Source organism: Apodemus sylvaticus, chromosome X (assembly GCF_947179515.1).
Source record: "Apodemus sylvaticus chromosome X, mApoSyl1.1, whole genome shotgun sequence".
In the NCBI taxonomy this organism is placed as follows: Eukaryota; Metazoa; Chordata; class Mammalia; order Rodentia; family Muridae; genus Apodemus; species Apodemus sylvaticus.
In genome coordinates this window covers 5,286,601-5,299,631 of record NC_067495.1, presented here as the reverse complement: position 1 = coordinate 5,299,631, position 13,031 = coordinate 5,286,601, and positions in this window count along the sequence as shown.

The following is a 13,031-nucleotide window of genomic DNA, read 5'->3' as shown; positions in this document are numbered from 1 at the left end:
TTGTGAAGCATACGACTTCATAATCAGGTTGTAAGGGAAAATTTTGTGTTGTTGTCTTATAGAAATTGTGTGGTTTAATTTCTTTACTTTAGACAATCTTGGTTGTCTACAATATTAGACTGAAGCCTGCTCTATTCTAAAAGGTCCTCAGATCCAAGGTCCAGTAAACAAAATCTATACAAGTCAACAAATGTGACACTGTATGGTGAATGTACATGCACAGGACACAAATTTTAAATTCACAAATTAGAAAAAATAGAAAGGAAGGAAAGAAGAGGGGGGGGAGAGAAGGAGGGAGGGGGAAGAAGGGAGGGAGGGAGATGGAGAGAAGAGGAGAGAGAGAGAGAGAGAGAGAGAGAGAGAGAGAGAGAGAGAGAGAGAGAGAGAATAAAAAATATACTTGATGGCATTTCCAAATGTCAGAAAACATGGGAGAAAAGGGTCGGGATGCTGGTAATGGGTTATGTGCAATCATACCTGGTCATCATGCCCAAGGCAGTTTTCACTTTTGATGTAGCTCATTGCATGAACTATGTGTAATGTCAGATGTTGCCTGAAATATACCAAATAAAGTTTTGAGGCATCACAGGCCAGGGCTTTACCCACTAGGGCTGTTAGAGTAATGGTATAAAATGCTGTGTTAGCTTTTCTGTTATCTTGGCATTGGCTAGGGTCAACTGGGCATAGGGAACCTCAATTGTAGGCAAATTTTGGTGTAATAGATTTTCTTGATTAATAATTAATGTGGAGGGTCCAGCCCATTGTGATCTACCCCTGGGCAGAAGGTTCTGGGAATTGTTAAAAAAAAAAAAAAAAAAAAAAAAAAAAAAAAAAAGCAGGTCAAGCAAACCATGAGAAGCAAAACAGTAAGCAGCATTCCTACACAGTCTGTGCTTTACTTCTTGCATCCAGGTTCCTGATTTGAGTTCCTGCTTTGGCATTTTTCAATGATCGGGGCTGTGGTCTAGGATGTTTACACTACATAGACCCTTACCTTCCCAAGTTGTTTTTGGTCATTGTGTTTATCATAGCAGTAGAAAGCAAATTAGGCCACTTTCCAATAGTTACTCAGAGCTTTGTACAGAGCCACATGTGCTTAGCAGGATGCGACTGCGCCTTGTACTGCAACTAATAGCACTGTCTCAAGCAGTGCCTATATGGGAGCTCTATAGTCATTTCCAAGTGAAACATGAGTTCTGTAATAATTTTGTATCTTTCTGAACAGCCTTTCCATCCATGTCAAGATCTAAGTTCACAGAGTACCTTGCAGTATTGATAACCATTTTGTCATAACTCTTTACCATCTCTTTACCAGCATCAGCTACATAGCACCAAGAAACAGTTTGTACTCTTGCTGGATCTTCAAGATTGTTGGAATTCACTGTCATTCACCTGCTTGCAACACTTTAGGGATAATTGAGGATCTGAGCTTTGTTAGATGGGCTGAAGATGAAGAAGTTACCCAGTCAAAAAAATAAGCAACCTTCTTTTCAGGGTTTAATTACAGGAATATGAACAAATCACACAATGTGGTATGTGTTTGTGTTTTATTTTACAGTACCTTCCACTCTGGGCTCTGGGGAGTGGGACACATACAGTTCAGTGGTAGAAGATTTGTCTCCCCTATCATACATAAGGCTGTATGTTCAGTTCACTCTTGGGGTGAGGAGTGTGTCCTGCTCTAATAATTCCAGTAAGCATATTAAATTCTCAGAGGAACTAAGAAAAGAAAAGAAAGGAAAGGAAAGGAAAGGAAAGGAAAGGAAAGGAAAGGAAAGGAAAGGAAAGGAAAGGAAAGGAAAGGAAAGGAAAGGAAAGGACAGGACAGGACAGGACAGGACAGAACAGAACAGAACAGAACAGAATAGAACAGAACAGAATAGAATAGAAAAAGCTCCCCATTTGTGGATTTCTACCCACTATCTACTATCTTTCATCATTCTTCCTCCTCTGTGTTGCTCATGCCACCGCCAAGACTGTGATCCAGTCTATCTTAGCTGCCTTTACACTCTTTTCTATCATTTGTTTATCCATTTGCACAATATTTTAAAATTATGATTCTGGAATGTGCGTTCAGATATAAGAGAATGTTCCATACTACAAATTTTTTATCCCCAAGAAGAGGTTTTGAGATGTGGATTAATATATAAGAACTTGACTTGGCTTTATACCTAGGGGTGGGGTGTTGAAATAAGCAGTTTGGCAACGGGCAGTGGCAGATGATGTAGTGACAGGTGCAGATGCCTAAGTATGTGTACATATATACTGAAAGTAGAAGTAGGAACTTAATTATTCCTTGGTCATCCTTGGTTATAGAGCAAACTTAAGGCCAGACTGGGGTTGAGAGATCCCTTTTCAAAACTATCAATGAATACAACCTGTTTACAGAAAGGAGGTGTGGTCTCATATGATATACTTGTCTTCAGTCCATAAACATTTTCAGAAAGAAGGCTGATAGCTGACTGCTGAGTGCTATGAGCTGAGATAGGAACAGCAGCAGTTCTAGAGGGACACATCTTGGCAGTCCTGACAGCATCCACTACAATCCATTTCTTAAAGTAGTCAGTACCTGAGATAGGGAGATGATAACAGTCTCAACACATCAATGTTGCTTAATCAAATTCACTCAGTGCGTGCTGAGCTGCTTTTACAATACTGAGCACTAAATATGAGGGGAATTTTTCTTTGTACCAAAGCCTGTTCCCAATCCCACTTGCTACCAATTGAATGTCTCACAATTAAGTTCATTTCTAATTCAGACTACCCAGTATGATCATTAAATACTACATGTTGAAAGGAAATGATCTCACAAGATTGTTCTCATTGAAGCCCATGTTCAATAAAGGACCCATTCCCAATATTCCAGTACGGACACAATGGAACTGGAGTGCACATGAATTCACAAGGACTGTGTAAGCACATACAAGACCTGTAAAGATTTAACCCAGATAGAATCCCATCCCTGAGAGGGGGAAGTAGGCATAGAGCCCCACTTCTAACCAAGAAGCCATCTGCATTTGACACCTGATGAGAAAGGGAAAAATCAATTTTTTGAATGCTGAATGCAGTGTTACTGGGTAATCAATTACACTCCAGGGAAGCTCCCATATACAGAAGCAGATGGGCAAAACACATTCCAAGTTTTTCCTGTGCTTTCTGTTTTGTTTTGCACTTTTATTGGTCTCTTGTTTATTTGATTTTCATTTTTAGTGGGTGTTGATTTGGGGAGTTTGTTGAGAGAGAGAGAAAACAAAGTTGGGTGGGTAAGATCTGGAAAGGATAGACATGATTAAAATATATTGTAAAAGATGCTTAAATAAGAAGACAAATCTCTACTTAGACTGAAACAATAAAATCAAAAAGAAAAGAGAAACATTTTCAATCTCTGGCTAGTGGTAGGGACATGCACTTATAGTTTCAGAAATTTTGGAGATGGGGATGGAGCACTTCAAGTTTCAAGCCACTATACCCCCCCCAAAAAAATAAGACAGACAAAACCCAAATCTACTAACAATGATGTCCAAAGAACTATTATCACACTAAAAAGATAGTAACACAATATCATAATACTCCTTATATCAATAAACCAAAAGTATAAATAAATAATACATGAATAGATAGAATATGATGGTGATCAATAGAGGAAGATACCTGTTGTCCAACTGTTCACACACACACACACACACACACACACACAGAGAGAGAGAGAGAGAGAGAGAGAGAGAGAGAGAGATACAGATACAGATACAGATACAGATATAGATAGATAGATAGATAGATAGATATCACAATCAAGTAAAGAAACACACAGAATAAGGTCCAGAGATGTCCCAAAAAGAAGTTTCTGATTCCATGGAGTATGAACTTACAATATTGCTGGTACATATGTGGTTGGTTCATACTCTCTACTCTTTGGTTAGAAATAGGGTTGAAAATTCCAGCCCTTGAATCAGTTTGGTAACTTCTTGCAATGTATCTAGGGTCCCACCAGGAGCCACACCATTAAGATAAACTCAAGTATAATTAAAAAGTTTTCTTCAGAAATAACAACATGTTTCTATCACCCCTATCACTCAGGGTCAGAAATATAAAGCATGTATATAAATGTGTGTGTGTGTGTGTGTGTGTGTGTGTGTGTGTGTATCTGAATTACATGTTAGCCTATAAAGCTTTCCTCTCTGCTTTGGTCTGAACACATTGGCCTTCTGTCAACCTGTCAACTTCTGTACTATGTCATGCTCTTTCTCTATCAGAGCTTGAACAATACAGATGCGGGTGCTCAGAGTCAACCATTGGATTGAGCATGGGGACTTCAGTGGAGGAGATAAGGGAAGAGACTGAAGGAGCTAAAGGGTTTGCAATCCCATAGGAAGAACAACAAAATCAATCAACCAGACACCCCAGAGCTCCCAGGGACTAAAACACCAACCAAAGAGCCATGGGAGGAACCCATGGCTCCAGCTACATATGTAGCAGAGGATGGCCTTTTCAGACATCAAAGGAAGGACAGGACATTGGTCCTGTGGAAGCTCAGTGTCCCAGCATAGGAGATTGCTAGTGGTGAGGCAGGAGTGGGTGGGTGGGAGATAGATCTCACTCATAGAAGCAGGGGTGGATGGGGTGGGATAGGGGGTTTTCAGAGGGGAAAATGGGTAGGAAGACAATATTAAAATGTAAATAAATAAAATAACCAATTACACACACACACACACACAACCAATTAACTAATTTAGTTCTCATAATAGCTTTATAAAGGAACTACTGATATTCTTATTTTAGATATAAGGAAATTATAAAACAATGTTGAATATTCTTATTGTTATTTAGCTTTGGGTCTTAACAAGTAGTAGCAAAGTCAAGTGTGGACAATGTCAGTTTCCAGAATCTATGCCCTTAACCAAGATGTATTTTACATTTCTTATAGTCTCAAACATATTCATAGCATCATTCCTTCTCAATAAATGTTGCTTATAAATTTATATGTTTATTTTAAACTCTCCTAATTAACTATTGAGCAATATTCATAATATTATATTATATATAGTATATATATACTCCACTGCTCAAAAGTATACCTCGTTTCCTGAGAAGTAGCCAAACCCTAAGACTAATTGCTGTTTCCTTGCTCTAAATCAATCCAAAGATGCTGTCACCGAGGTATCTGGTGACTTCAATGATGCCTTTTGCATGGCTTCCTCATAGTTCATCCTCACCCTCTTTCAAACCAGCTTCTTCATTCACCAACTGATGCTGTACCACATTGCTTTCCAATAAACTGTAAACTGGCACACATCGACTTCAGCATATGTTCCCTGTAGGGAACCCCACACATTTTTCTCAAAAGCACCTGTATATTAGAATCATCTAAGGATCTTTCAAAGAAATTCCTTCAACCTATAGCCCACAGTAGGAATCCTCTTAAAGAAGGGTATAGTCATCCAGACCGCTCAAGTCTCCAAAATGATTACAATGTATAGACAAAAATGAAAATCAGTATTGTATATGAATATGCTGATGCAATGATCATGTGAACCAAAAAAGCTATGATAGCCAATATCAACACATTCATAAAGAGAACATATGTCTAATTTGACTCTAGAAAATTATATAGAGTCTGACTCTTCCAAGTCTAGTTCTTAACTAGAAGAGGACACTCTGCAGGAGATAAACAAACTGTGTATTTGTTTGTTTTTTTTTTTTTCATTTTCCCTTCTACAACCCTTAGAGGCATCTAGGGAGCTTTACAAATAATGAATTTGTTGGTAGTTAATATTCTGGGATCTCTTCCAAGTTGATCATTACTTATAAGCATTTTTTGTGCTTGAATTAGAGAACCCCGGGACTTTGGTAAGCATGAAGAATATAAACTAGAAAGAAAATTTTGCCACTTAGACAATGCTATTTGATTTGGAGTAAATACTATGAGAAACTCAATTTCTCTCCCTCTTTCTCTCTCCTTCCCTAAATTTCTCCTCTTTGTGTGCTTAGTGTGTGTGTGTGTGTGTGTGTGTGTGTGTGTGTGTGTGTGTGTGACTACTAGCACATCTCAATTTATGTAAGGGAAGGGAAGGTAAATTATACCATACTGACAAACATGCTCCAAATCTCCATGGCTTAAACCATTTAAGTTCCTGTCAGTGTTTGGTGTTCACCCTAGATCAGCAGAGGGTTTTAATCTACACCATCTTCATTTGGTAACAAAGTTGGAGATAAGGTATTTGTTTGCATATACGTACATAATTCTGAAACAAAACCAGATCATGTCAGTTAAAAAGGAAATTACATACTGGCCCATAAAGGTTCCATCCAGAAGTGATATCCAATTATTCTGCTCGTTTTTTTTTTTTCCAGAACAAGCCAAACATCTCTACCTACTACTACTATCTTGAAAAACTCTGTACAACACATAAAAGAAAACTTGGAGTATCTGGCAACTGGCTAAGATCCTGACAACTCAGTTCACAATTTTCATACTGAGAGTTATTATCAACTAAAAAGGACTGGGTATCAGGAAGTATGTTGTTGTTGCTGCTGCAGCTCCTGATACTTTTTCTTATAGAGCTAACTTGACAGTCTTGCTGTTCCACTTTGATCTGACATATAAGTATCTGACATATATGAATGATAGTGGATAGTGAAAAACATTTTATAACCTAAGGAAGTACCTAACATTTCTTGAGCTTTACAGAAAAGATTCCTAATCTCCCAAGTCTGCACATGGATATTAGGCAAGAAATCCTATAGTGTTGACTGAAGGCTGTTGAAAACCAGTATGGCTAGACAGAGCCATGCCTTTCCTTTTGGTGACAGTAGCAGAGATACAGCAAGTGGACAGAGGAAAGGAATTGGGAGAAAATCATTTGTCATACTTTCTTCCTGATCCTTCACTGATAGGTGAAATATACACCTATCAATGCCCTTAATCTAATCATCACCAGAAACACATTTACAGTTGAACAAATTGGCATTTATACTTGTTGCCATGAGAAAAAATTATATACCCTAAGGGAATCAGTATAAGGTTGCAGAATTCCACATAGAATTTGACTTTTGGTTAAGTGACTTAGAGGATGGTCTAAGGAGGCAAGCAGTAATGTAAGATTGGATGTTAAAAGAAAGTGGAAAATATTATGATTGTCAATGTATCATGGGTGGCACAATGAGCTTGATTTTGTCTGTGCTTAGCAGAAATTATAAGATCACTTTCTTACAATGATGTACATTCATTAAAATGGCATACTCACAAAAAATGTGGTACACAATGGAGTACTATTCAGCCATTAGAAACAATGAATTCATGAAATTCTTAGGCAAATGGATGGAGCTGGAGAACATTATACTAAGTGAGGTAACCCAGTCTCAAAAGATGAATCATGGTATGCACTCACTAATAAGTGGATTTTAGCTTGGAAAACTGGAATACCCAAAACATAATCCACACATCAAATGAGGTACAAGAAGAATGGAGGAGTGGCCCCTGGTTCTGGAAAGACTCAATGTAGCAATATAAGGCAAAACCAGAACAGGGAAGTGGGAAGGGGTGGGTGGGAGAACAGGGGGAGGGAAGGGGGCTTATGTGACTATCGGGAAGTGGGGGGCCAGAAGGGGGGAAATCATTTGAAATGTAAATAAAAATACATTGAATAAAAAAAAGTTAAAGTGAAAAAAAATGGCATACTCAGAATCCCCTTATTTTGCATAATAACTAAAAATAAACTTAAAAAGTATCTTTTCTAAGTAAAAATAAATAAATATATGTCCTCTGTCCAAAAAGAAAAGATAAGCAAGAGATAGAAAGAAAACAAAGAAAGAATTAGCTTAGATTTATTTTTATTTTTTCTTGATCCGCTCAATTTGTGAGACTTTCCAAGAATGTTTAGTTGACTTACTGCTTCTTTCATTTTCAGAATGACATTCCTGAAGGAATTTATTTATAGCATTTTATTGAATTTCTCTTTTTAAATCTTTCATTGCCTTACTTATTTTATTCAGCTGCTTATTTCTCCATGAGGAACTTTTTACTTTCCTTAAGATTTCTTACAATCATTCTTTGAGTTCTCTGTCTGGCATTTCATCTAACTCATTGTCACTGGATGCCATTACTGTATGAGTAATAATTTTTGAAGGAGCTATATTGCCTTAGATTCTCAACTTTCTTGTACGTGCTGCATCAGATCATAAGCATATGAGGTTGTTTTACTATTTGTATTTCTATTTTATTTTGGAATACGGTTTCTCTGTGTAGCCTTAGACTCATACTTTGTTTGGAATTCTGGAAATTATATGTGCCTAAAATCTACCCATAAGACAAATTTATACATAATGTAGAATTATGGCTCTGAATGCAAAATCAATTCTGCATGTCAGACTCTAATTTCATACTATGGTAGAATGATGTAAGCAAAATTGGTGAGAAGTTTGTAGTGGCAACTGAATTAAGATTTGAGACTGCAGAAGTTGCCACCATCTTGGATCCTGTGACAAAGCAGCCAGCTTAGCCAGGTATGCAGAAGACACCAGAGTGAAGGATTGCTCAGGACACAGCCTACCTGGGTTCTTTCTGCACAAGGGAGCCAGGCAGCTCTACAGCTACCTGGACATGTATCCTGTGGGGGAACATCTGACTTGCAGGGAGTCCTGTGGTTAAAGAGAGCCCGGTGGTCTGAGGTACCCATGATCTTGGCTACTGTGGCCAAGCAGCCAGCTCGGCTGGGTGCGCATGGAACACCTGAGTGGAGGATTGCTTGGGACACAGCCTGCCTGGGTACCTGCTGCGTGCAAGAGCTGGGCAGCTCTACAGCTGTCTGGGCACTTATCCTGCATGGAAGCATCTGACCTGCAGGGAGTCCCACAGTTAGACAGGTCAGCCAGGTACACAGAGGACACCAGAGTGAAGGATTGCTCAGGACACATCATGCCTGGGTTCCTTCCAAACAAGGGAGCCAGGCAGCTCTACAGCTGCCTGGGCATGTATCCTGTGGGGGAGCATCTGACCTTCAGGGAGTCCCGTTGTTAAAGAGAGCCTAGTGGTCTGAGGTCCACACCATCTTGGCTCCTGTGGCCAAGCAGCCAGCTCAGTCAGAGACCTGTGCCACATCTGACCCTGGGAAGATCCCATTTCCTGATACTCTCTAGAGAACCTGCAGGAGCAGGTTAATCACCAATGCCCCTGTCCATTGGATGTGGTAGACCTGTGCCACATCTGACATGGGGAAGATCCTACTTCCTGATACTCTCTACAGAATAGACAGGTCTTGCTGCTGGATTTCAAATGCTCTGCTGATACTTCAGTAGAAGCAGGGCATTTGAGAACCAGTATCAGCAGAGCATTTGAAATCCAGCAGCAAGACCTGTCCTGGGACGTTTGCCCTACAGAGTGATCAGTACTTGGAGGGGGTCCTCATGGCATCCATCATCTTCATTACCAGGAAGACCAGACAGACAACATCAGGTAAACAGAGACAACCCGACTATAGCATTGCTTGAAACAAGACACACTAGGGCTCCAACAGCACCCAAGAATAGGGCAGCACATCAAAAATCTGTGCCAGGGGAAACCCAGTTATCCAGGGGTTCAGAAATAGCCTTAGAGGCCCACAGAAAGTCCAAGCACCAGACAGTGACAGCAGGAGCAACTAATACCACAGATAACCAGATGGCAAAAGGCAAATGCAGTAATGTTACTAAGAGAAATCAAGGCAATATGCCAGCATCTGAACCCAATTCTCCAACAACAGCAAGTCATGGATACCCCAACACACCAGAAAAACAAGATTTGGATTTAAAATCACTGGTCATGATGCTGTTAGAGGAACACAAAAAGGACATAAATAAATATCTTAAAAAATACAGGAGAACATGAATAAGTTAGAAGTCCTTACAATGGAAACACAAAAATCATTTAAAGAAATTCAGGAGGATATGGGTCAACATATAGAAGCCAATAAAGAGGAAAAACAAAAATCACTTAAAGAAGTGCAGAAGAAATTGAGTCAACAGGCAGATGTCATGAAAGAAGAAACACAAAAATCTATAAAAGAAATACAGTAAAACAAACAAGTGAAGGAACTGAATAAAACCATCAGGGATCTAAAAACAGAAGTAGAAATAACTAAGAAATCACAAAGGGAGACAACTTTGGAGATAGAAAACCTTGGGGAGAAATCAGGGGCCATAGATGCAAATATCAACAACAGAATACAAGAGATAGAAGAAAGAATCTCAGATGGCGAAGATAACATAGAAACAAATGACCCAAAAGTCAAAGAAAATGCAAAAAAGCTTGTATCCCAGAACATCTAGGAAATCCTGGACACAATTAGAAGACCAAACCTAAAGATTATAGGTATAGATGAGAGTGAAGATTTACAACTGAAAGGGCCAGCAAATATCTTCAAAAAATTATGGAAGAAAAATTCCATAACACAAAGAGAGAGATGCCCATGAATATACAAGAAACCTACAGAACTCCAACCAGACTGGACCAGAAGAGAAACACCTCCTGTCACATAATAATCAAAACCACCAAATTTACTAAACAAAGAAAGAATATTAAGTGCAGTAAGAGAAAAAGGCCAAGTAACATATAAAGGAAGACCTGTTAGAATGACACCAGACTTCTCACCAGACACCATGAAATCTAGAAGATCCTGGACAGATCTCATACAGACTCTAAGAGAACACAAATGCCAGCCAAGACTACTATACCCAGCAAAACTTTCAATCACCATAGATGGATAAACCAAGATATTCCATGATAAAAACCAAATTTACACAATATCTATCCACAAACCCAGACCTACAAAGGGTAATAAGTGGAAAACACCAATACAAGGAGGGAAATTACACCCTGGAAAAAGAAAGATAGTAAACTTCTTTCATCAAACCCAAAACAAGACAACCACTCAAATATAAAAATAACATCATAAATGACAGGAAGTAATAATCAGTATTCCTTAATATCTCTTGTCTTAGTCAGGGTTTCTATTCCTGCACAAACATCATGACCAAGAAGCAAGTTGGGGAGGAAAGGGTTTATTGAGCTTATACTTCCACGTTGCAGCTCATCAAAAAAGGAAGTCAGGACTGGAACTCAAGCAGGTCAGGAAGCAGGAGCTAATGCAGAGGCCATGGAGGGATGTTTCTTATTGGCTTGCTTCCCCTGGCTTGCTCAGCCTGCTCTCTTATAGAACCCAAGAATACAGCCCAGAGATGGTACCACCCACAAGGGGCCCTCCCCCCTGATCACTAAATGAGAAAATGCCTCACAGTTGAATCTCATGGAGGCACTTCTCCAACTGAAACTCCTTTCTCTGTGATAACTCCAGCCTGTGTCAAGATGACACTCAAAACCAAAACCTGGGACACAATGAAAGCAGTGCTAAGAGGAAAACTCATAGCCCTGACTTTCTCCAAAAAGAAAGTGGAGAGAGCATACACTTGCAGTTTAATGGCACACCTGAAAGCCCTGGAACAAAAAAGAAGCTAATTCACCCAGGAGGTGTAGAAGACAGGAAATCATCAAACTCAGGGTTGAAATAAATCAAGTAGAAACAAAGAGAACTATACAAAGTATCAACAAAACCAGGAGCTGGTTCTTTGAGAAAATCAGCAAGATAGATAAACCTTTAGCCAAACCAACCAAAGGGCACAGAGACAGTATCCAAATTAACACAATTAGAAATGAAAAGGGAGATATAACAACAGAAATGGAGGAAATTTAAAAAATCATCAGATCCTACTACAAAAGCCTATACTCAACACAACTGGAGAATATGGAGGAAATGGACAATTTCCTAGACAGATACCAAATACCAAAATTAAATCAGGATAAAATAGATCATCTAAACAGTCCCATAACCCCTAAAGAAATAGAAGGGGTCATAGAAAGTCTTCCAACCAAATAAAGCACAGGACCAGATGGTTTCAGTGCAGAATTCTATCAGACCTTCAAAGAAGACCTAACACCAATACTCTTCAAATTATTCCACAAAATAGAAACAGACAGAACACTACCCAATTCCTTCTACGAAGCCACAATTACGGTGATACCAAAACCACACAAAGATTCAACAAAGAAAGAGCACTACAGGCCAATATCCCTTATGAATATCAATGCAAAAATACTCCATAAAATTCTTGCCAATCGAATACAAGAACACAACAAATGATCATCCACCATGATCAAGTAGGTTTCATCCCAGGAATGCAGGGATGATTCAATATAAGGAAATCCATCAATGCCAACCACTACATAAACAAACTCAAAGAAAAAAAAAACACATGATCATTTTTTTTTGATGCTAAAAATGCATTTGACAAAATTCAGCATCCTTTCATGCTACAAGTCTTGGAAAGAACAGGAATTCAAGGCGTAAACCTAAACATAGTTAAAGCAATATACAGCAAACCGGTAGCCAACATCAAACTAAATGGAGAGAAACTTGAAGCAATCCCACTAAAATCAGGGACTAGACAAGGCTGCCTGCCCCCTCTCTCCATATATTTTCAATATAGTTCTTGAAGTTCTAGCTAGAGCAATTAGACAACATAAGGAGGTCAAAGGGATACAAATTGGAAAGTGAGATGTCAAACTATCGCTATTTGCTGATCATATGATAGTATACTTACATGACCCAAAAAACTCCACCAGAGATCTCCTACAGCTGATAAACAACTTCAGCAAAGTGGCCGGATATAAAACAAACTCAAGCAAATCAGTAGCTTTCCTATACTCAAAGGATAAACAGGCTGAGAAAGAAATTAGGGAAATGACATCCTTCACAATAGCCACAAACAATATAAAGTATCTTGGTGTGACTCTAACCAAACAAGTGAAAGATCTGTATGACAAGGTCTCTGAAGAAGGGAATCAAAGAAGACCTCAGAAAATGGAAAAATCTTCCATGATTGTGGATTGGCAGGATTAATATAGTAAAAGTGGCCATCTTGCCTAAAGCAATATACAGATTAAATGCTATATCCATCAAAATCCCAACTTAGTTCTTCATAGCATTAGGAAGAGCAATTCT